Below are 25636 nucleotides of genomic sequence, written 5' to 3' on the forward strand. Positions count from 1 at the left end.
ATGCAATAATATATTATTCATGAAGCGGAAGCGGAAAGTGGAAACGTAATTTAAACATATTGAAAATGCGTTCGATTACATTAAAGACTATTTTTTTAATAGAATACCAATATTTTAATCGCAACAGAACCCCGGATGTGTGAATAAAATACTATCTATGCTTATTCGACGGCCCGTTGGCGCAGTTTGCAGCGTCCCTCCTCAGCTCGTCCTGCTTTCTCAGTCAAAGGCCGTGGGTTCGATTCCCACGACTGGAATATGTTTGTGTGATGAACATGAATGTTTTTCAGTGTCTGGGTGTTTATCAGTATACAACTGTACAGTATACAACTGTAAGTATTTTATGTATATTATTCATAAAAATATTCATCAGTCATCGTTGTACCCATAACACTAGCTACGCTTACTTTGGGGCTAGATGGCGATGTGTGTCGTCATATATATTTTTTTTTATTTATTTTGAATGCACTGTGTTGTGGTGGTAGGTATAAAAATTAAGACAAAATGAGTCGCACAGATTTATCTTGCTACCGTAGACCATCATAAATTAAGCTTACTGTTGATTGAAACATGAATAACAAATTTTGAATCAGAAATATAAGTGTATTTGTACGGTAAAAGAAACTAATGAGATCTAGTAAAAACAGCGTATAGTCGTGTAAAGTGAATCACTAATTGGAAATTTAATCAGCTTATTTAAGTAACATTAATATCCTATAGTGGCAGAATCCGACGGCCGCCTTTGACCCTTGAAACTTAGGTGCTAGTTAGAACATTCTACTTACAGGCTTGAGATCTAGTTAATGATATTTAATTTTAATGTACGCAGTCGACTGTGGGTGAAACGAGATACACAGGCGAACATCGAACTTGCTGGCTATAACAAATATACTACTATTTTATCTAGGCAATATAAGTAGTAACTTATTATTCACAATTAATTTACTTAATTGAAAAGTGGATTTACTACTGTGAATTTTTTTTGCTTAGAATGATGTTGTGCTCCTATGAGCAATTTAAATAAATCTGCAGCTAAAATAAAGGACTAAAGTGCGTGTTGCACTTGACGAGTTATGGATTCAAAGCATGATCTTGATTAGAAATCTCAGAGTAAGTTAGCATGCGATACGTTGTATTACCAAATAATAAGAGATTTTGCTTGTTTATTTATGGGGAACTGTTTAAGTTTTTGTTCAGTTAAAGTTTATCCGCGAATTTATTTGGGTTTTTTTTCCTTTTTTTTTTAATGCTAGGACCGTTCGTTTTGCAGGAATAACAGGAATTCTATGTCCTTGTCTACGAAGCTATGACTATGCAAATTTTTGCAAAAATTGGCTTAGCTTAAGTAAACAAAACTGTTTTATAAAATTCTATATATCTACCAGCAGGAAACAGATAAACTTTTGTATTTATAATATTGGAATGGATAACTGTTATTATAAAAGAAAAACGGATTTGGTGTGACGGGAAAAGTGAAAATTGACCCAAATAAGTTAGCAGACCTTCCTCTGCTCGTTCAATTATCCTCTCGTTAATGTTCCCGAACTTATGGTTAAACTCAAGCATATATTAACAATTTATACCGCCATCTTAAACTTGTAATTCGCTATCCTTTTCCGTCGCCGTACAACTCTTTAATCAGTAGCGTTTCCTTTGGACTCATTACATAAAAGATCACCACATACGCAACGGTTGTATGTGGAAGCGGCGGAGATGGAACGGAGTGTATGCTACCTACTATGTATTAAGTACAAATAGTAAGTAGGATACTATATAAAAAACTATGAAATTGAATCTCATGGAATGTCTTTTTTAGTTTGTAGTAAACGTCACTTTTAGAAAAACCCGATATCAATCATTGGCGACAAAGGAACTCGGGTATGCCTTTATTATGCTTAGGTAGTAGGTTGCCTCTTTTAAGTAACACTGTAAGATGGTGATAATAAATGAATATATGTTGAGTTCTGTGTTTGGAATCCTCGTAGATTTTGTTAATAGAAAACAAGTGTAATCAAATGTAAGTCAGCAACATCTCACAATAATGCAAATAATTATGTTCAAACGGTTGACAAGCGCCTATTTTTTTAACAAGGTTTTGCGTTAGTGGCTTCAGAGAATTTGTATACACCCGGGATGAGGCTTGACTGGCGAGGCATTATCAGCGAAGATATTTTTCAGTCTAGTGTATCCGTAAGTTATTTATCATTGTTTTACTTTAGAATGATAATGTTAAATTTCCTTACCCATTTTATCCGATTTAAAACACGCTTCGTATGGAGCGGCCTTTAGACAACCTAAGCACTAGTAATCGCATTTGCTTATGGAGTAATTGCGTTTAAAGTGGTCTAACTTTAGAAGCTTCTTCTGTATTTTATGGTAATCGATATCGGATTATACGCTTCTTTCTTAAGTAAGGTTGGATTTTGAGTAAGATTTTTTTAGGTTCAATATTAAGGTTCTTTACTTAATATTATTCTCTATAGGAGGAGGAAGAGGCTCTAAGCACCACTTGGTATGAATAAAGTATTAATAAATACTGAGATTTTCAAAATATTCTGCCAAAAGCTTAAACGAAATATTGTTAAGGTTTTTCAAGCGATGTCAAACTTTAAACTTTAAAACTGTACAAATTTAGAAACAAAGTTTTAGTTCTACTACAGAATAGACAAAATTTTTGGATTAATTATCGAAATTGCTTTTAAAGCGAAAGCGATTTTATTTTGTAATTTGACATAAATAAATATATGCCTTTCCCCAGGAGGCAATTTATGTCCCAGATTTTTTTAAATAAAAACTTTGGCTTTATTCGGTGACTGGCAAGTATTTCTTTTTAATGCATAATATTCAGTAGAAATATATGTTATTGACAAGCTCACAACTCGAAGTTTTAACAGTAAAGTAAGATGATAACAAGTAAAAGAAAAGCTTAAAAAAACTAACATCGTGTAACAGTTTAACAAGGCGATCAATCACGTTGCAGCAGATAAAATATTTTAATGACATTTACAACACATGTAAGGTAATGATTAAAGTGCCAACGTAAAAAAATCGCATTAATTACATGAATAATTACGCTTCCCGTGATGGTGCTGACACGTTTTTCTCTGAGCATTGAATCCAGGAATTGCATATCGTGCTCGTGCGTGCGGAGGAGCATTGTATGTATCATACTTGTAAACAAATACGGATATGTGTATACGTGCGAAAAAACTATGTGATGGTTAAATACAATCTAAATTTATTTATACAATAGACATGACGTTTCAAAAGTGTTTATAATGAAGGCTATGTTATAAAAAAAAAACTGTCCCGAGTCTTTGTGGACTGCTGACAGAAAAGAAAACTAAATCTATGTAAGTATATACACAATATAGATGTAGCTCATGGAAAGCGTTCGGTGTTGATGACGTGAGTTCCATGATTTTTGTTCACCCAAAATGAAGCATCAAGAAACAAAAGCGGATACTTTTATAAACTTGGCCACCTGCCTGTAATGAAGATTCTACCGAGAAGAAGCCAGTAAGAAACTCAGCATAACTTAAACTATGTTTCCAAGTATCGAATACTTATTAAAAATGTTAAACAGCTCTTGTGTCGCTTCAAACATACATTCTCAATTAATTGAATGCACAATGCACTGATATTTTATTTCTTTTCAACGTTCAGAGATGTAGTCAAGTTGGACAGATTAACTTTACACCAAAAGCTAAGTTTGTTAACTTGGTAAGTTACACTAGGAACTGGGAACACAGTTGGTAAAGACGAAATTCGTTTGCATCAGGTATGATTAGTGACCTGGAATAATGCTATTTACAAAAATAACTCTTCATGACCATCGTCAATACAAAAGGTTGTTTACATTGTGTCTAGACAAGTATTGGGGTACAGCGGTCCTGGAAGTGAGTTGTACCTACCTGTTTTATATGAAACGCTTATAAAGTTTTTGATTTAAGTATATATTCATTTAAACAAATACCAGGGTCATCAGGAGGAAATTAAAAAATATCTCTACTCGCTTAAGATGAGATAGCTTATTAGCTTTTGTGCTATCTCTACGATTAAACGCAAAATATTTTATTCTGGTAAAAAGTTTAAAGTTTCATAATAATTCACGGAATATCACAAGTTAAATCCTGCTGGTTAGGTAACACTAGTGTTGAATCCTAAGCCAGGAATTATGTCATCTTACAAAAGAAAGTGCCATTTCCCACTACATTTTTAAGGTAGTTCTAGTTGAATGGAGCTGTTCCTCTTATCTTGGCTATTTAAAGCCAACAATAAAACCTGTGAAATTAAATTTATGTATGAATTTTCATTTACGATTTACAATGCAAATTATGAGCAATTACGTTACGGTCGCACAAAAGCTCCGAAGTGACGTAAATATGACGTATGCAATAATGCCGATTATATTAAATCCCCGCACAAGCACTAAATAAGGCCTAGGCGGTTATAACTCTGAGTAATGCGACGAAGCAATTTAATACAGGAACTCGCTTTGGGTCGCAATTTTGCTCGTGTGGACGTTGATGTATGGACGAATTGTCCGACTTTGCTCTCACCTTTTCCCAACCTCGTGACTATTATACGCCTATACTATGCCTTTGATAAACTTATTTCAGACCGAAACTCTATATTATTTTATACATTCATTCCTTATAGTCGTACAAAATATGTATACAATTTGGATTATAGTTGAAACATTTTAAGGATAGTTATGTCAACTTCTGGTAATTCGGTAAATCCTACAAACTAAACTAATAAATCCGAAAGATTTTAGGATGGATGGGAATCATGGATTGATGTTGTTACTTTTTCACGCAAACATTTCTTCAAATTGATTTAGAAATTGGAATTATTTATAGATATTAAGCTATTTTTATCCAGGAAAAATGTAAGGTTCCCGTGGGATTTATGAAAACTAAAAAAAATCGGACGAAGCTGGGGGAAATAGCTAGTACCTACCCAAAAAACCTCTATAGCAAAGATAGAGAACTAATATTACTAGACGGATTTACTTAAAAATAGGTAGAGCAACGCTGATTTCTAAAGCTTATATTCTATTTAAGGCACATTAATCGTCGTGCAGGTTCAGGAAACTGAACATCTCGCAGACGATATAATCAGACTCAAGATTCTGCACTAGTGCGTGAGGTACGATGCGCCGAGGTCTCCTCTCTCAAAACATGCAGGTTTCCTTCCCCATTAAAGCAAGCTACATTCAACTGCTTAAAATAAAAAAAAATGCACATAACATCCAAAAGTAAAAGCCACTTTGCATTACCTTTTCTCGTTTTTCTTTCTCTAGTGGACTCGAGATCTTCCTAAGAGTCTCTAACTCAAGTAGTCATTTACCACAGCGGTTATCGCTTACAGCAATTTTTAATTACTATCTGAAGGTTTTTGCCATTTTGGTTTCCTATATTTTTTCCTCGTTGTGGATTTTGTTCCATAAAAATAAAACCTGACATAAGCCGATTAACAACATGAAAAGCTATTACAGAAGAAAATAAAATACCTATCTACTCTAAAAGTAAACTAGGCGTTTTATCCCATTTTAGTGATCAAACCCGTCGATCTGTTGCAACTGGTAAAATCCCGACTCCAACGTCAAATATGATATCCAATTATGATAACCTATCTAGTAAATTGTACAGCGCAGCGCTAAAACTACAATGTAGGTACTCGTAGGAGAAGCGTGTTCAGGGTAAATCACGGTACACGTTTCTAGGTGTGAAGTAATGATGGTTTTGATATTACAACTACTACATTAATATTTCGAAATTTGGTAGAGCCATTGTATCGTTTATTTATATAAGTATACCTGTCCTAATCTCTACTAGAGTTAAAAGGTCGGTACCTATTTCCTAGACCTGTCTAAAATACCTCGATTCCAAATTAAAAAGATGAAATAACACCAATGATTTTTGCGTACAATGCCAAAGGAATAATTGTAAATTATACGGAATAAAAAGTAGCCCATATAACTCTATCTTATGGGCAAAAAAATCACGTCAATATGTTGTTTTGTTGCTGGGGCAAAGAAAGATAATAAATACATTTGGCTTTTATATTGGAAAATAATGAAAAACGTAGAATGGTTCAATTTAGTAAGTTTTCCGTAAACCTAAAATTTTTATGTTTGACATACACACACGTGTCTTTATATATATTTAAGACAAATTATGATCTCTAACGACTACAGATGCTGCCATACTATTCCTATACAATTTTACTTTTAAAACTTCATCAATTAGTTGAAAAAAATTGAAAATGGCTTTACTTTTAAATGCTTTCCAAAATGTAATTAATCCATCCAGTAGCAATTGGCACAAATTACTGCGTGATATTTTATTTTACTCCACTTTATTTAGAGATAAATGATAATGCATAGAAATGAGCGGATATATATTTTTATTTGTAACAAGTTATACAAATATGGGACTAAAAACTAATATCAAAACTGGTTTTCAACTGCATGTCAGGAACAACTTTTTAGACGTGTGGGCGGCGTCCGCATTATTAATAAAAAACCCGATGTCCTAACTGATTTGAGTTTGACATGTCCTGGTGTTAATAGAGCATAAAAAAGGTGTTAATTTCGTCTTAGGTTCAATAGATTTCTGGATTATAATCGTAAGAGATAGCTCAAAAAAGGATATGTCCAATGGTCTAACTAGATTTAAGGTATGAAATTTTTGTGATAGTGTAGTTACATTAATTCATTAATATCTGTTACCCTTGACTTCGTCCGTGCTGGTGCCTACATCTCCTTGATCTCCAGAAAGAAAGCTACTAACAAATTCCTGTAAGAGCAATCCAATAGTTTATACTGTAGCTACAAAGAAATACACACTATGTTTACAGTTATATTATTATACTAGCGGACCCGTGCGACTTCGTCCTCGAATAAGTCGACTTAAAAAAACCACGTCAATCTAAAACTCCGTTGCGCGGATTTTGAAAAACAAATGGGGAAAAATTAGCGATGCTATCCTGTAGAAGCTGTTTGCTTTTCCTGGATAAAAAGAAGCATATAAGCTATGCCAGACTATATTGAAGGTATCTCTGCCAAATTATAGAAAAATCTGTTTATTCGTTGTGGCGTTAAAGCGTAACAAACATCCATCCATACATACATCCATCCATCCATCCATCCGGACATCTATTCTCACAAACTTTGAAACAAACGATGAAGTAAAATTGATAAAAACTTTCATCCCAAATCCCGGAGGAAACTTATTGTTTATCGGGATAAAAAGTATCCTATATGTTGACCCGGGATATCAGCTACCACTATACCAAATTTTATTCAAATCTGTTCAGTAGTTTTTACGTGATGCCCGGACAGACAGACAGACAGAAAAAATTAAATAAAAATCTGTTTTGGACGATTATCGATTTCAGTATCGATTATAAAGCATTACCCGATCGAAATTTACAAAATATATTAAATGTACAGAAATCTTCAAGTTACAGTTTTATTTCTGATTTATGAATGCTACACCTAAGGGAAGTTTCAAAGATTCCGTTTATCCAGTATGTTGCAGTCCTAATGTGACCACCTAAAGTCCCTCTTTGCCTTCATATACTGGGCCTGTTTCCGCATTTAAAATTTCGCGTCTGTTCTACGTGCATCCCTGACTTACTATCCCATTTAATTATAATTAATCAGTACACAAATGATGATGATGATTATTTATTCATAATATTAACTATTAATTAAAGCAAATTTTGGTGTCTCTGACTTTAAAAACATAGGATCTTCATACATAACTTCGAATCCCTGTTTTACCCCTTAACAAAATACTTTATCCAAATCTACCCCGATTTAGATAAAATGTTTTGTTAACTGATATCTACGCTTAGAAAAAAATCTTTTTTCTTCATTTAATGTTAGTAAACTTAATAATATAAGATAAGTCTACTTATTGATACAATTTTCATAACATTGGCTTTCTGATTCTAAAGTTTTTAACATGCATACTTTCTACTGACATAAGGGCTGATTCTATTGATGTATAATGTATAATGGCCTTCCACAGGTAACAAAAAACATGCTAATAAAGTCGACCAGATTCTCTTTTCAGCATTTTCTATTGATGGGCTCTCGAGATAAGGCGATTTAGAACTGTAACAGGCGTATATATAACAGAGTATACTTTCTATGCCGGCAATCTTATCTGGTGGTATGATTCAGACGTTTTTGCTTGAATGATTTAAAAACATCCATATATGTACATCTAAACTTTGCACCAACTAAAACGTTTTTAATATAAACGTGAGTGTGGTTATGTATATGTATTCATTAAATTTTGTATAAGTAAATGCTATTTATATTTTGAGTCGAGTAACTTTATGATAATGCGACCCAGGGAATTCGATCGGGTTACATTCCAAGCTGATTTAATATAGATATCGAGGCTTCGTAGAATTGGATAGACAACGTACTTTAGGGTCACTCTAGTGCTTATGGTGCTTAATATAAATCTGTATGGACAATATGGTCTATATCTATTGCTATAAATTTATTTTATGCCTTAGAGTTACCGTTACTATTGGTCTCATTTATGATAATTTATGCTCATGTAGAAACCGCATTCTCTTAGATTATGTAAATCGTTTTTTTTTAAGTCTTTTAACATCATACGAGTACAATATACATGTTATTTTCCAATATATTTGTACAATTTATATGCATTTACATGTGATATTCTTAGTTTTGCATCTCTTTTAATTCTTTGTATGTTCTTGTTGTCATCAATCATCATCAATAGTCTATAACAGTTCACTGCTAGACTATAAGCATCTTCCAACTTGAGGTTTTGCCCAGAATCACCACTCTAGATAGACTGGTTGGTGATCGCAGTAGGTAGTAGTGGAACAGAGGACCCTGCTGCTCGTACTCCGGTATATTTTAAATTGGTCGCCTCCTACGACACCCACGGGGAATGGGTGGTGGCAATTGTATTCTAATGAAACTTCACCACACAGTACGCCACGAAATTAAATTGATGCGATGTTTACCAATTGTAACAAAAGTAAGGGTTCGTTGTAGTCGTTGAAACTAATAAAAACATAGGGATACCAACAATTTTTACGTAATTTTACGGCTCTACAAAGGACAGTAATACATCACTTTTCCTTTATATCTTTGTTCGGCAACTGAACCGGGTATCCTTAATCACGGGCGACAAGTGCTCGCGGCATTGCCATGCTTGGGCGCATAAATCAGTTGTAGTGATTAAAACTCTGTTAACAATGACAGCTTGCGAGCGGCGCTTCTGAGCCTCTAATTGTGAGATAATTTGCATTTACGAACTGCAGCGCTTTGTAAATTATTATTTTAACAGCAATTTTATTGTTATCGAACGCTACTTCGCGTTATTTTTGTTTTCTGGCGGGTATATCGTAGCGATTGTTTTGGTTGGTCATTATAATAAAACAATTGGCGAAATACAGTTACATAATCTTTATTAGATCGATTCAAAAATATTTGAAAATAAAAACACCTAATCAAACGACACAACCTCACTTGATTTCAGATAGAAGAAGAGACTGTTATAGAATCTTCGGATAAAGTAGTTCTAGAGTTATCTAAAAGATACGTCGATAGACTAGTTGTTTTTAATCGGGATCTCTTAAACTCATTAAAAACAGAAATGTTTAAACGTGTTATTTAAGTACTTTGACAGTGTTTATATCTTCTTTGACATTCACATTACACATTGCAACATTAAACTGATCACGGATGGTTTGAAAGTAATATTAATTTAATACCCAGATCCCAGTTTAATGATAATACATAATATAGAGTCCCGTGTATGTATCGCGTAGTAATTTGCAAGTTTATAATATAGGTACAAGCTTCAAGCATCCATATAGTTTTTCCAATCCCCGAACCCTTGTAACAATACTGTAATTGCCATATTTATATTAGTAAAAATGGCTCGTTTCGTAATAGTCAGCCCTATTTACGCTTCCATGATAGATTTAGAAATCTGTATTGCTAGACTTACGAGTAAAAGCATTATAATGTGTGTACAGACACCGTAATTTTTATAATCTAGATTTGAATATAATGTCTTAGAAGCAAGCAATAGGTACTTGAAACAGTTTTTCTGTTAAATCACGCCGCTCAAAGCATTGAAAAAAAAATTGCAAAATTGTGCGCATTGAAAATTATATGAGAATTTCTGTGCCCAGCAGGACACGATGAAGATGATCCTAATTATAGGATCATCTTCATTATTGACGCTTCTCTGCCTTTCTGCGGACGTGTGTGACGAGGATCATTGAACTACAGAATTTTTAGAGAAAAGTGCGACTTATATTTAATTCAAACACAATTTTGTTAACACACCCTTAAGGCTCTTCCCGGGGAGTAATGGTTCCCCAATCTCTTGCGAGGTTCGTTATAGTGTCACAACAAGACTTGCAGGAGCAAACAGCTAAAGCAATAAAGGACTCTCCTAACTGAAGTTAGGAGAGTCCTTTATAGCTTGACGATCGACAGACTGTGAGTTATTTTAGTTGGATGGACTAAAATAATTCACAAACTGCTTCGTAGACATAATTTTTAGGAATGTTGTAATAATACTAAGACAATCGACACTCCAAGAGCCGACTTCAAGCTGGATAGTAGAGTGTTAGCAACCCACAAGCGACAACCAATGCAGCTTCGCCAAGTCGCGACACCCGAATGATTACTAAGTTAAATATAATCAGCTGTGATTACCAAGGAGCAATGTTTTGATACTCAATATTTTAATAAGAATCGTTTAATACAATATAATACTTCAGATTGTATTTTCCTAAAGTTAAATGTTATGATTTTTCACAAGTTCCATTGTTATTGAATCACCTAAATATTGATCAGTTTAATATTTTGTATTTTAGTTTTTGATATAACTGAGAGACTTACACCTTAAAATATTATTATTAGTCTGATTTGTTATAAACTGTAAAAACGAACACGCATTGAAGTTTTGGTGATAATTTTTAAATCAGTATTTGTAGGATCAAGAACAATGTTAAAATTGAATCTAACATTATTTAAGTCCATAACCATACTCTGCTCCAAATTATGATCCTAAGGAGACATCTTTAGTGTCAAAGTCACGTAGTCAGGACGCACAACTCAGTGGAAAGTCAGACTTGATAATCGTCAATCAAAAGGTTTGGTATTACAAAGCATCACAGTCCCATTACTACCACAAGGCACCTTAGCAATTAAGTAGCGAAAAACCTCGTTAATTATCCGTTCAAAGTTGTATAACATTTACATTTTTTTGTTTTTATATTAAGTACTCAGCATTGCAAATGGCCAGATAAGAAGGCTAACGATGGAATATGAACTCATATAATGTAAATTAAATATTAATAAATGCATCTTCTTATTAAAAATTTACCTTCTGTTACGTCGGCTCTATCCATCATTTGTCATTAGTAGGTAATAACTATTTATTTCTATCAACTATTTCCCTTTTTGTTTTAATCAATCTTCTAATTATGATTATTAGTGAGTATTTATATGATAAATGTTGCATTTTGCATTCATATTCATTACCACAAACTCATAACTCATTACATTGTTGGAATCATTATTAGGTATGTATCATTTCATCAGAAAACAAGATTAGTGAAGCTGTTTTCAATCAGATGCCACTTAATCCCACAAAAGAATTAAGTAACGGGTTGATTAATGAAATGTATGCTTTAATAAGAAAAAACGTGTAAATAATGAAGCAATTTTGACAATGTAGCGGTCTTTACATTATACTAGATGGCGCCACAAAAATCCTGCATCGCTAGCGAAGTGTTCACAAAGAATGACTATATATACAACTTCCAAAAATGAATGTTTTGACATCGGTCCCCGAGCACGATCACCCGCTCGGAGGAAGATCTTCCTATTGTTACGGTCGAGCGTATCACCATAGCTCCCGTACAACACTAATAGAGTTTTGTTGTTACTGTGTTCGTCCTAGGCAATACTGTTCCTATTTCCGCCAAGTAGCATTATGTCGTGTTCCGGTCTGAAGGGAGTGATTTCCGGTGTTATTACAGGCACATGTGGCTTTAACACCTACGCCTCTCGTTGATGGGCACAGTGCGGCTTTTTTTAGGGCGTGCTCCTTGAATACCCTGCCATGCATATACTCTGGTTTTCTACTTACTATTACGTAGGCCATCTGCTTGGTCTGTCAATGATTTATTCTAATTCTATTAGCTCAACGTATATAATTTCCAGAAAATACTTAACACATTCTTTTTTGTTTCTTTAGATATAAATATAGGATTAGGAATTCGTAGGATAAACAATAGTCAATATTTTTGTAAGCAAATGAAACTTTAACATAAATTTATTAATACCGTTTTGTCCCAAAATTTTACGATTTGCAATATTTGATTTAATATCAAGGTCTTTACTATATCGTTTAGGTAATTAATTAGAAAAATTTAGGTAATTAATTAGAAAAAGTGTAATACCCTTACGACAAATAAAAAGGTTGTTCTTATATTCCCATTCTCCCCATTAATCAGGTATGTATATATAGTAGGTTCATTAATTAGGTATGTATATTATACTACTTTTATTAAATACCTATGTAAATATTCTACTAAGTTATGGTAAATAAGATAGTGAGACTACCTACATTATAATACCTTCAAATTGCATATTTATAACTAAATCAATGTTGCGCAAGAAACATTGTAGAGGCTATAACGTGTCCTGTTTATGTTCAAAACGTATCGGAGGCGTTTAGAAATATTTAAGAGCTACACGGCGTGATGTTGGGGGCAGATTAGCGAAAGTTATCGCGTGGGTATTCGACACTTGTTGACTTTGTAAGGGAGAGTGGGTATTTACCCAAATACTTAGTGTTTACTAAACTTACATCATAAGATATGTTCTAAATAATAATATGGTCATTTCTCGACTCTAAATAGAACGAAAAACAGGGCCATTTTCAGTTAGACTCATGGTAAGAAAGTATAAGCAAGTACATACCTAGTAAGGAAAGGTAAAAGCAGAAAATTACTTAAATATTATGCATGGATGCCTAGCCAACTTTGACGTGTTCGCTAGACGTGTGCACAGGAATAAACCAAATACTTACAACTCTTATTACACTTTCTCCGTAACTCAGAGATCACATAAGCGTTGGTCAGAGACATTGCCACTAAGACCTGATCATTTTCTAAGAATTGCAGCTCGTTATCCAACCAACAGAAGCCCATCCGTGGGACTGATGATAATTGAGAAATAAGGTTTTTATTTTATCGTAATAATTGACGCGCCAAGCAGATGCTAATGGTAGAACACCATTGCATGTGTTTTCCGTTTTGTGTTCATTAACCTGAGGTTTTCATCAGATGTATACACCGTCCGTGCACCGTCGAGTTGACGTCAGGTTGTCTGGCGGCATCTATACGGCGTACAATACTTTTGAAATTGTTTCAGGTATCAAGAGACTACTCAAATCTGATGTATATATTGTACGCCATTTATCAAATACTACTAGAACACTTCTAATTAATAGATCATGTTTCATTTGATTTCACTACTAACCCCGGTTCGGACGCCACCGTCCGAACACAAGCCGTAATTACACCGGCACCCTTCAGATTGGAACACAAACATTGCAACGAGGCTTCTTAGTGTCAGAGATCATCATGGTGGTCGTACTTACCCGGATGAGCTCTGTCATAGAAAGCTCTAGAACTGCCAAAAATATAAATGATATAAAATAATATAATGATATAGAAATAAAGATATATTTAGAGAAATCAGGCTTACTTGCAACTACAGATTGAAACAAGCTGATTTATCTCAATGTGCAATTTAAATAACAGCAAGTTTATTTGGCTTTAAATCGTTATTTGTATTTAAAGTTCTGTTAGCCTAAGTGTTAATAGTACTTAAAAGTTAAACGGACGAACGTTATCGATACAAGATTAAACGCTTAGCTCGTTACTAACTCGCGGGCTATGTTTCACCAGGTTGTTAGGAAAGGCGGCTGACTTAATGCGATCATAGCTCTGAGCAAAAAATAGTTCGAACACGAGTAGATGTCAAAAAGGATAGTAAAATTACAGCCCTCACTAACCCGACTCAGCAATTTGATTAATAACTGTTGATAGAGTCGTGCATAAATTAAGTAATTAAAGTTATATAGATATTTGTTCAGATTACTGTAACAAATTGCTTTTAAAATAACCACGGATAGATTCTATCTGAATAATTTTCTGCACTTGTGTTTTCTTTCTACTTTTATAAATTAACTTAGTAAATTTATTTATTACCGCGTCGACATGAAGGCGTTAGATAATACAGTGTGTAGTATGTACTCATTGTTTATTGTAAGTCTCGATGTATTGGTCGATCTTCTACTAAAAACACAGTAATTGTACGTATTTAAAAAATCCTATTCAAAAGACTTTGACATGATTCATTATAAAAAAGCTTCTAAAATAAAAAAACATTTATTCAGTAAGGCATGTGAATTTTATCCTTATAAACAAGTTTATGCGCATTAGGCGCTTTTTTTCCTTTTAAATATCCTATGTCAGCATTGAATCATTTTAGCGACGATAAGTTTTTATAATCTCTGAAACTTACAATGTTAGTAAAGAATATGATTAAGATTTGTCTACAACATTTGCTGTCAATCAGTGCGGTCTTGGCGATTATGAATAACGGTTTCGAGAGCTGGACACTGACTGTGGTTAAGCTATTAGCTTCAAGTTGCTTAGCGTGCTATGGAGAGAGCTATGCTTGAGCTTTCTTTGAAATCACGAATGGTGCGATGGCTTCCGGAAAGTGGCTGACATCCAGGTAGAAGGCTGGTAGTAGAAAGAATTGACGCTGATGATGAATATGATGATGATGGTGATGATGATGATAATGGTGATGATGATGATAATGGTAATGATAATGATGACAACATTCGCATTAATGTATTTGTGAAATATATGTTGTTTATACATTATTATCAATTATTCTTTCTCTCTCCAGTGTTGACTTACGAATTTAAGACGAGGTCGCTTACTATGCGCCTCACAAAAAGGCTCAGTCAGTCAGCGAGCGATGGTACCAAATAAACAAATATAAAAACAAACATACAGACATAATATTGCATAATATAATATTAGCATGGAATTAATGCTTAAAACAGTATTTTTTTATATGCATCTAATAACAAACTTGGTTCGGTTGGTGTTGGTGGCTCAGTTTCACATTCCATTTCGTAGAACTTCAACTGGAATAACAGCCTTAACATTGTATTTTTATAAGTAAAACAACCGCTTGGGGCGACACATAATTTTATAGCTACGTAATTCGCATAATAGTTATTTTATGTTGATTGACTAGTCTCTACCTTATTAGTGATGCAGACAATCGTGTGAACAAAAAAGTTTACGATGCTCCTGGGCAATGTCAAGTGACAAAAGTGGCGTAAACTAGTGTTATTACTAAAATTTAAAGCAAGCTTTGATGATACAGTATTCACCAAATTATACTCAGGAATGTTCGACTATTGATCACGAAGGTTTTGGTTTTGATTTCGGGATCGCTTCGAAAACTATTATATATTTATTCAAATTCAAATTCAAAATTTCTTTATTCATGTAGGCCTATCACAGGGCACTTATGAAGCGTGTATTATAATATGTTTACATAATTGTAAGGGGATGGTGATAACTTCGTTCGCCAACTTAAACCTAAAGCTACGAGGGTTTCAAACGCGCCCTGGTCTAAGAAGAGTCTACAACAGACTTAGCCGGGTAATTTTTTTTTTTGATATCACCATCTCACAGTAAATTTGTAATAAGCTTTTTTATCGTTTAAGTAATCCTTAACGTTATAATAGGATAAATTTTTGTATGTTTATTTTTTTATTTTATTTAATACACTTTATTGTACACCAAAACACAATACAAAATTAACTAGAACAAATATAAGGCACGTACAATAGGGGGCCTTATCGCTAACAAGTGATCTCAACCAGGCAACCTATCACGGAACAAGAGAAAAGTTACAGTATAGGGTTAGGGTCTACACAAAATAAAAAAGGAAAGTAAACATAAAAAACAATTATAAATATATGTATATTTATATGCACCACCTACCTCTCTGCTTGAGCTGTGTTTTACGCCATTGGTTGCCTGGAAGAAATCGCTGTGTAGCGATAAGGCCGCCAAATTGTATACTTTTCGTAAAAAGTTTATTTGAAATTTTTCTATATGTTTATGTGGTGTACAATAAAAGTGTATTTATTCATTCATTCACCCATACTTATATAATAAAAAATAAGTTTTTTTTTATGCCTTGCAGCTCGCCCGCGTTAATAACGGCAGCGTACTGCTACATAGTCTACACTTAACTCAATGAATCAGATACCAAACGTAAAGTTCTATCAATCGTTTTGGAAGTGCAAAGTTTACAAACCTATGATATAAAGTACAGATAGTATTTCAACATATTTAAACAAAAGGGGCGAATAATATATTATGTGTTCTCGCTCTTGGAACTTTAGTCTCCAACTATTTGAAAACTTCAATCACGTAAACATTTCCAATCGCGAATGTCCGTTTACCGTTTTGCCTTATTTATAATATTTTGAATTCCCTATAATAAATGACTGCAATAATAATGTTTGGCTTACCAGCAGCGCTACATGTATGTTTTCTGCAGTTGCTTGAACCAAGACAGTAAATGGATGGGTGCCCGTCTTTGGAGATTTGAAAGGTAATTGAGACTTATGGATACCGATAAGATGATGGCACTGATGGCACTGATCTTAAGATCCGATAAAATACCATGCGTTATGTACGCACGCATGTATAAAATTATTCTTATTTGAGACTGACTTTACCTGTATAACACTTTCCCATCTTCATGCGTATCGTTCGGAAAAATTCAAGTTCCATTAGTTAACATTTCAGAAACAAGTTTCACTTCAACAAAAAAGTCTTGACACAGTTCCGTCATGGGCAGGAGGACCCCAACTCAACAAACAAACCCAACACTGAATGAAACGCTATCAATTGGTATTTGATGGCGTTCCAATTTTGTCAATTTTGGAGTAAGTAGATTATTTTAAAAATTCTACTTAAAAAATAACTTGCTTGGCAAGTTTAGGTTCTATGCGACAATGGTCACGACGTAATTGATGTGGTAAACAAAACACTATTGAAATGGACCGCAATTTCAACGATTCCCTCCGAAAGAGAAGTGCGGTCGATGACACGTTTTCAGAGTTAAGTTCGCGTTAGCTGAATGTTGTGATTTTATTTGCTAAGTAGCCTTATATGGGTCGCATTCGATGTGACATCAGTCATCATGATACTGATGTAACAAACAAACCACTACTGAAATGGACCGTTATAACAACTATAACCTTTGACAGAAAAGTGCTGATGTCATGTTTCCATAGTGAAGTTCACGTTCGCGGCGTGTTATGAGTGACGCGACGGTCGCGCTCGATTTATTAACTCGGCCCGCATAGGTCAACCTTTAAGTCTGACAGGGTAAATGTCGGATTTAAAATGTAATAAATATATTTAGCGAAGTTCAAACCACACTTTCACTTCTAAAGTAGTCGTTAATTTCAATTAATTTGACAGACTCTACGTATATTCTTTCAATTATTGTATTTGTTTTTACTGATAATTTACCGCCTTTCTTCAATAATGCTTTATTTCCATTAGTAAATTGGGGCCATAACATACTGGCTCAAAGGTCAATTCATGCACATGCCAAATAACTGACGTGACACCTAAAGTAGTGCTTGGTTTTGTAACCACCTGTCGCTCTATTCGCAGAAGTGATAAGATTCGTTTTGCTATAGCAGGCCAACTGTAAATATCGAATTTTCGTACTTGTAAATTCAGCTGGTCTTTTATTTGTTACTCTCTCTATTTTATTTGCTAATTTGAACATTAATGATATATTATGTTTAATAGTGATAAAATATTGTTTGTGGCCAAGCATGAAAACGCATTGTGCAAACTAAGTATTTGTCTGATATTAAGATACAAACTCTTTTAACTAGAATGGTATAAATTGACACAAAATCCTTTATTTATACCCGAATTTAAAACTTCTGTTTTGTTTCAGTTATATGAGTGATCCTATACCTATTGATGACTTGTCAAACAACGGTACTATTATGATTTAAAAAAAACATAATAATTGCTGACAAAGAACGCACGTAACAGCTGATGATAGGATAAAGTTCTTAGGTGATATACCGTTTATTATAAAGAGCAATCGTTAATAGATTGCCCTTTAGAATCAGAGTCCTGTCGACAAGTCAAACTGCCCGTTTTTGTATCAAATCACATGAAAGGTGTTGATATTAAGGTGCGTTTGATAAGGACTGTTCTGAACAGTTCCTCCTGTCCTTAACTTTCAACATTGATGTTTTCATATTATGAATAAATATTACGAGTAACGCAAGCCTATTATGTATAGTGGCTACCGCTCGTTTGATAGTTCACGAATTTGGTTCAGTAGAAAGGGTCGTTCAATTTAAATACTAATTACACCGCTTTCAACAAGTCACGAACAGTTGCAGTAGTATTTACATAAAGGCCGCGTTATATCTTTAACGTGTTATAGAGCTGGCAGCTCCTAACCTCTGCCCTGCGCTCCCGCTGGGAGAGGAGTGTGGGGTGAATACAGGAATTATTTCTTAACTGTTATGTATAAGTGTGTCCGTAAGACTAGGTGGTAAAAGTAAAGTAAGTAAATAAAAGTGTTCGTAATAAAAAATAATAGAAGGTAAACTTGTACAACGTGTATATTGGGCTACTTTTGAAAGTGGAACCACAGTTTTAGAACGTTGTCGTCATAATTAAAGTTTCATTTGTAAACCAACGACACATCTACGTTAGTTTAAGTCTGTCAATATTGCAATTTCACGTCAAAATTTAAAACTTCATAGTAATTTGACAGATTTACTTTAACCCTAAGTTAAGTTTGTTAACTAATAAATTACAGTAGGTAGGGCTCTGAGTGCGTGGATGACTGACCCTAGTTTAAGTATCATACACACACATCGAAACTTCTGGTTCAGACCAGATAATCTTGATTATGGATATTAATTTAACAAGACTTCCCTTTTCATGTTATCGCGCATCCATCTTAGAATCTATTGCAACAAGGCATAAGGTGACGACGCATTCAACGCTATCTTGTGATCAAATAAAATAAAACTTTATAAGAAAGTACGGTTTCTAAGCGACTTAGTCCTTCTATAACTTCTTTTATATGAGTTTCCTCAACAAACTTACGTTCGTAACACGAAGCATCACCCGTCTGCTCTTTTACTTTTTTACCTTAACAAGTAACGATGAGCGCCTCATGTTGAATAACTCATAATCTTCTCCAAAAATTAAATAAGATCGTCCAAACCAAAAAAATACTCTCCAATTTTACATATATTTTTTATATATTAAACTAGCTGTTGCCCGCGTTTTTCGTCCACGTTAAACCTATTATGATTTTTTTACGAATTCGGTGGGAACAGTAATCCAGGGATAAACTGTAGCCTATGTTACTCTCCTTGCTTTCAACTTACTCTGCCTATATTAAAAATCAAGTTGATTGGTTGTTAGGGAAATACAAACAAACAAAAACACTTGCACATTTATAATATAAGGGAGGATTAGGATAGTAAGGATAACAATTATTATAATAACAAACACGAAACTTTCATTCATTAATCTATAAATAAAATATATTAAGAAAGCCTAGACGCGGGCATTAGACATGCCGTAGTTGACATTGCTATGCGTAATTGTACAACTACATAATGAGTCAGAATATAATTGAAATCGCAATAAATTAATTACGAATGCAAAGCTGCTGAAATTGGACAGCACTGTTTATTAGTCATCAGACTGTCGATCTACTAGGGCTGCACATGATCAGGGGCCTTGCTACTAAACCTGAAAATAATAGTGCTTTAATCGACTAAGGAACTATTATTTTTAAGTAGTCTCAACGTTACCTAGCTAACGTGGTGCTACGATATCCTTTACGCGCTATCGAAGTTCCACAAATGAGGACCATTGATAGAACCTCAAAAAATGAATGGTTGGACCTCGGTCCTGGATAACATTGGAGGAAGATCTACAGCTACTGTAGTCGAACGCATCACTTTTAAAATTCTTGTCGCTTTTGTTGCCCAGTAGTGTTTATAAGCTTCCAATACAAATTGTGTCTTGCCATCCTGCAAAATTTAACATCGCTTATTTCAACCGCTTCCTTAAGAATTTTATGAAACGCAAAAAATTTTTTTAATCCTTTTAATATCTCACGAATTTTAACTTTTATTTCCTTTTTTACCATTTCATATATTTTTTTTCTTCGGGCGGCATAATTTTTATAATGAGAGTTTCACTCTTCATCGGAGAAACCAATTTATCAAACTTTAAACTTTTAAAGTATATAATATACTTAATTGTTAATAATGTAGGAAACATATTTTAAAATATTATAATGTCGGTAATTATTAGAAGAAAAGTAACACTGCTTCTTAATAAATTTAAGACTTGTTGTGTAGTGATACTACATTTATTGTGTTTACTGAACACATTTTAGTACAGCCCTGTTCTTCAATATAAGTTATTGTTGCTATCGGTTGTACTGATTGAAATGTTACCTAATACCAGTCCGGCTCTTGTCTGAAATACCTCAGATAAGTTAATAAAACAATGCCTCAGAATCAGTACATAAATATCCTCCTGACTTTATAATTTAACTCATTGTATTGTCTTTGTTATAAGTTTATTGTCCTTTAATTGCCTATTTAAATCTAGCTTGAATTATTATGAAAGGTATGCCATATCGATATTAAAAGGTACCTGGATTTTTAACGTATAATATATGTACGAACTCCGCTCAAGGTGTCTGTAATTAATATTCTCTTTTTTTACTCTTGGACTTGACTTAATAATACATTTCCCTCATACGAGTGACTTTTAGTGTAGTTTTAAGCTGTTTGGACAAAACCAACCAAAATAACTTTCGTATGAAATTCTTTCCCCTTAAATAATACTCATCTTCATCAACCATCTAAATGAAATTTCAATGGTCTTTACACGTAAATTTGTGCTCATTTTCCAACGTCATAAACCAATACGAACTGATTTTTGGCTAACCCAATTCATCTGCCAAAGTTTAACCTATTGTTTTACGACCGTATGCAAGGCGCAACGATTTTAATTACATTGTTGGCTACTATTATTATTATTAATAGTACTGCAAATTTTAATCTTTAATATGCTTGAAAAATATTTGGTTCTGATTAAGCTTTGCACAAGCATGGTATTATCCCCAAAAAACGTAAAGTTTAGCAGCGACTCTATTGCTTACGTGACAATGGCAATTGTGTTGGGACAATGCTACAGGTTCCAAAAAGAAGAGTATCCGCAAATGGTGATATCAAACATATGCTCGTAAGCGGAACTCAGTTAACGTGACACAGCCTCTATATATTTCACAGTGTTTCGCATAACAAAAAAAATAATGGATTGTCCATCCACTACCCTTCCATAAGGTTCCAAGAATTGTAACCGGAACTGAGAAATCCTAGAAAAATCTGTTGCAATGCGAAAAAATTTAATTTCATCACGTTCACGCATTTGTCACAGCAGATGTACTTGTTACTAAGTACTTCGATGAGATTTAGTTTTTGCAAGAAACGCAATTGTTAATTTCCAGGAATAATTACAAAGTTTTAGATGTTTTGCTCTAAAAACTGTTGTTTTGAGTTCAGTTATCTTCTTAGTCAGTCTATGCGAAATCGCTGTAATTTCGGGTATTTACGTGATTTGAAAAGCAGGCGATTTGATATCGTTTATCTTTTTTTACATTCGCTAGGCCATCGTTTAAAAGGCAGTTTTTTAAAGATCAGTCATCAAAATCAAAGCAGTGTCTTAATTTCTTATTAGGATAAAAAAGACAATGGTAAATTTGTGATTGTGATATGCCAACTTTGTATGCTATTTATTGTGTTGTATGAAACTTGCCCCAGCCGGGTTTTAGATATTCAACTGTATCTTGTTTCTATAATTATTTATTCGAGTACTTTAAAATGGTAGTTTTATTCAAGACGTGAGTAGCCCACCTACCTAATTTATATACCACTTACATAACTTATGAAACCTATATGAATTAAATTTATCTTTTTCTTCTTTTTTACTTGATGTCAAATAAAGAAACATACTTACTGTTATAACTTTAAACATAAGAGACTACAAATGATAGCATTAAACTGCTTTTTGCTCACTAATTTAAGAAGTAGGGAATTAATTATTAAGGTTTAAAGGTTCCTATTAACCGCTAATGGCCATTATAGGTTTAGTTATTATGTCATATTTTAGCTTCAATGCGCGATATTACGATACATGTAAGGTGGCCAGATCTTTCAGATTTTCTGGATTGTCCTTTATACATTTGCAGCTCAATAATCAGCAACGAGAGGATGTATAGAGTTTTCGCCAATGAGACAGCCCTCAAACAAACGCATGAGTAATGTCGCCAAGTTTTGGAACGATAAAAAATTTCTTGTAATTACGTACTGAAAACAACACATTTAAAAAAAAAGAAAATTTTATAACAAGTAAAAAATAGTAATGCAATATTTTACAAAATTCTTGACAAAACTCCACAAAACACCCGTCAAGGCATGTCCTGTATCTTGTTAAATCGTGATTTTATAAATAAAAGAAATCTTTTTAATTATTGTTATAACTGTTACCGTTATCACTTTCAACTTAAAAGGTACAGATTGACTGAACATGTGTTTAACATGTTTGATAAATAACTTGTAGAAACTTAAAGAAAATCGTAATAAATATATTTATATATGCACCATTTTTATTAATGCAAGGTGTCTTATTCGTTAGAAAAAAATTAGAACAGTTGAAAAGACCTAATTCTTTCTTTTCCTAATAAACTTTACGATTAGTAAGGTCTTGGTATCATACATATTTGGCTCGTCTCCTTAAACAACTTGTGGAATCCAAAGTTATGAAAAAGTCTCATATGACATAGTATTTTAATCCAATAATGGTGATTCGCACTCATAACTGAATAATAATGTCCTTTAGAAGAATAACTATATGGAAACCCTAAACGGGAGCTGAGGGAAAACATTTATTAATTCCATATAAACATATACTTAATTGATTTTGTACTATGCTATAATAAATAAATACCATATTATCTTGGAATACATCTTAACATACCGGTAATGAATTAGTTATGAGTGCATTTGTATTCAATTGCAAGTGCGTATGTTTGATCCTAATTTTCTTTACAGCCTGGAACACACAATACAACTTGAAAGAACAAATACAATTTCTAATCTATGTAACATCTCGTCGAATATTAAAAAAAATGTCTCAAGACCAAAATCTTCGAACAGTGCTTTTGCTACCAATTGTAAATCGGCTCTAAAACGTTGTACTACTTCATTATTATTATAAGCTTATTCTCTCAGCGGGCGATGGAAAGAGCTAGATATTTTCCGATTAGAATCAGAAGTAAGTAAAACCTACTTACAAGGCTCTGGTGAGAATGGGCGGCCCATATACCTTTAAATAACGATTGTTAGAATATTTGGCGCTAGAATCGCAACCCCGCAACGAAAAACGCAGCGTTGGTATAACCGCTGGCCGCTTTAGCTTATAGTAGGTTATAGGTTATATATATGGACAGCATAAAGTGTGTTCGTTTGTTTGATAAATGGACAGAACATTTAGCTTGATTTTGTTTTAGCGATAATTTCGTCAAAAGTTTATTAACATCCCACTTTTAGGCCTCGTTTCTTAAAACACTGAGGCACCGTCTTCTGCTAAGGGGAAATATCATGGTCTAATGATAACTCTACACCTGAGCTCGACATTGGTCAAGACTGTGGACAAAATAACCTTATCTGTACCCACTAATTTATATAGCGCAGTCGGACCCTATGAATTGCAAAGATTTTACAGCAAGATAAGTTCGTGGTGGTCTCTAAGATGTTAGCGGCCAGTGCATTTGTTTTAGCGACGGATTTATGCTGAGCGGCTCTTTCCGGTCGTCCGTCCATTACTCTGTCCACGCCGTGCCTAGCATTTACATGTGTCTATTGAAATTTCTTTACGAGCTAGTGATAGAGCAAAGATTGAATTATCTCAACCCTGCGATTAAGAAAAATAAATGCTTCCTTTCAATTTAGTTGCTATGTTATTACGATCAATAACGTTTAGGTTTTTTACTAGATTCATGAATTTAAATTTTTATAAATTTAAAATGCATATAAAAGTTTTCGGAACCGACTGGATTTGAACTTTTTCCGACTAAGCTACAGCTCTCCTACCGTCAATGCCGTCAGTCTTAAAGCGACTGTAGCGTCGTTTAGTAGGAAACGATCAACTATTTTCCAAAGGTCACACATTGGTACACATTGCTTTTTTTATAATTTTATTATTTTTATTAGTGTTTTTACCTTTTTTTTTTTAATCTTTATTTATTTATTTAAGTAATAATACATATAGATGGAAATAATAATTACAAACTAAAATTAATATTTATAATAAATATAAGCCGTCTAACTGTTCACTTATGGGCATGGTACCCAAAATGCTGGCGCTTTGTATAGCTAGACTTAGCCGTTGGGCTAAATAAGCGCCAGCTCTTGGGTCACCAGACGTAAGGACCAGTTTTTGTGACACTGTGTCAATAAAATTTTTCGTGTCCGAAGACCATGGCCCCAGAGTCTCAAACTACACTTGGATAAATTATAAATTTATAATTCCTCCAAATAAAGGTAAAAACACTAATAAAAATAATAAAATTCATGAATTTACTATGATGACTGATAATGATGGATAGTAATGATCAGAATGAAGGGTGTGTGAAGTCTAGGAATCTGCACTTGGTCATCATGGTTGGCTACAACGGCCATATATACATGGTCTGAGAGATCTGTACCCTGTAGTGTTTTTTTCTGTTTCGCACCCAGTTATCCTCTGACATGGTGTCAGAGACCTTCTTTGTGCGACTTTTCTCTGAATTGCCAGCTCACGATTGTCGTGATATGGTTATGCTACATTGCTTTTTTTTACTGCCTTTTAACTTTCCTTCTACTTTCTACTTATGCGTGAGTGGCGCTGTCTTCAGCCCTGAGTGCTTTGTCAAATGTTATATTTATATGGTAGTGGGCTGCTGGTGTGTGATTGACCATAATGAGTACTAAAGTCTTATAATTGAGCATGCCCTGCGAAGTGTTTTCTGTTTATAGGCAATAGTTTTACACTTACCATCAGGTGGATAATTTGACCAGTTCGTCAATTGTCGCTATAAAAAACTCTGGTCCGATCCGTTGAGAGGTTTCGACGTAACTCATTATTACCACACTTCTGACAAAGACATGCCGCTAAGCTATTAAGCTATTTAGTGTTCCTGTACGATGTCGCTTAGAATCCAATATAACTGCTATGCCTCTGACAGGTTAGCCACCAGGTGAGACTGCAGTCATTGTTTAATACATCCCTGTGCCTCGGACAGCAAAGACTCTGATCCCAGTAAAAATTACTAACGTGTGTTTCTCGCCAAACAGATTCTAGATCC

This window comes from Pararge aegeria, chromosome 14 (genome assembly GCF_905163445.1).
Source record: "Pararge aegeria chromosome 14, ilParAegt1.1, whole genome shotgun sequence".
In the NCBI taxonomy this organism is placed as follows: Eukaryota; Metazoa; Arthropoda; class Insecta; order Lepidoptera; family Nymphalidae; genus Pararge; species Pararge aegeria.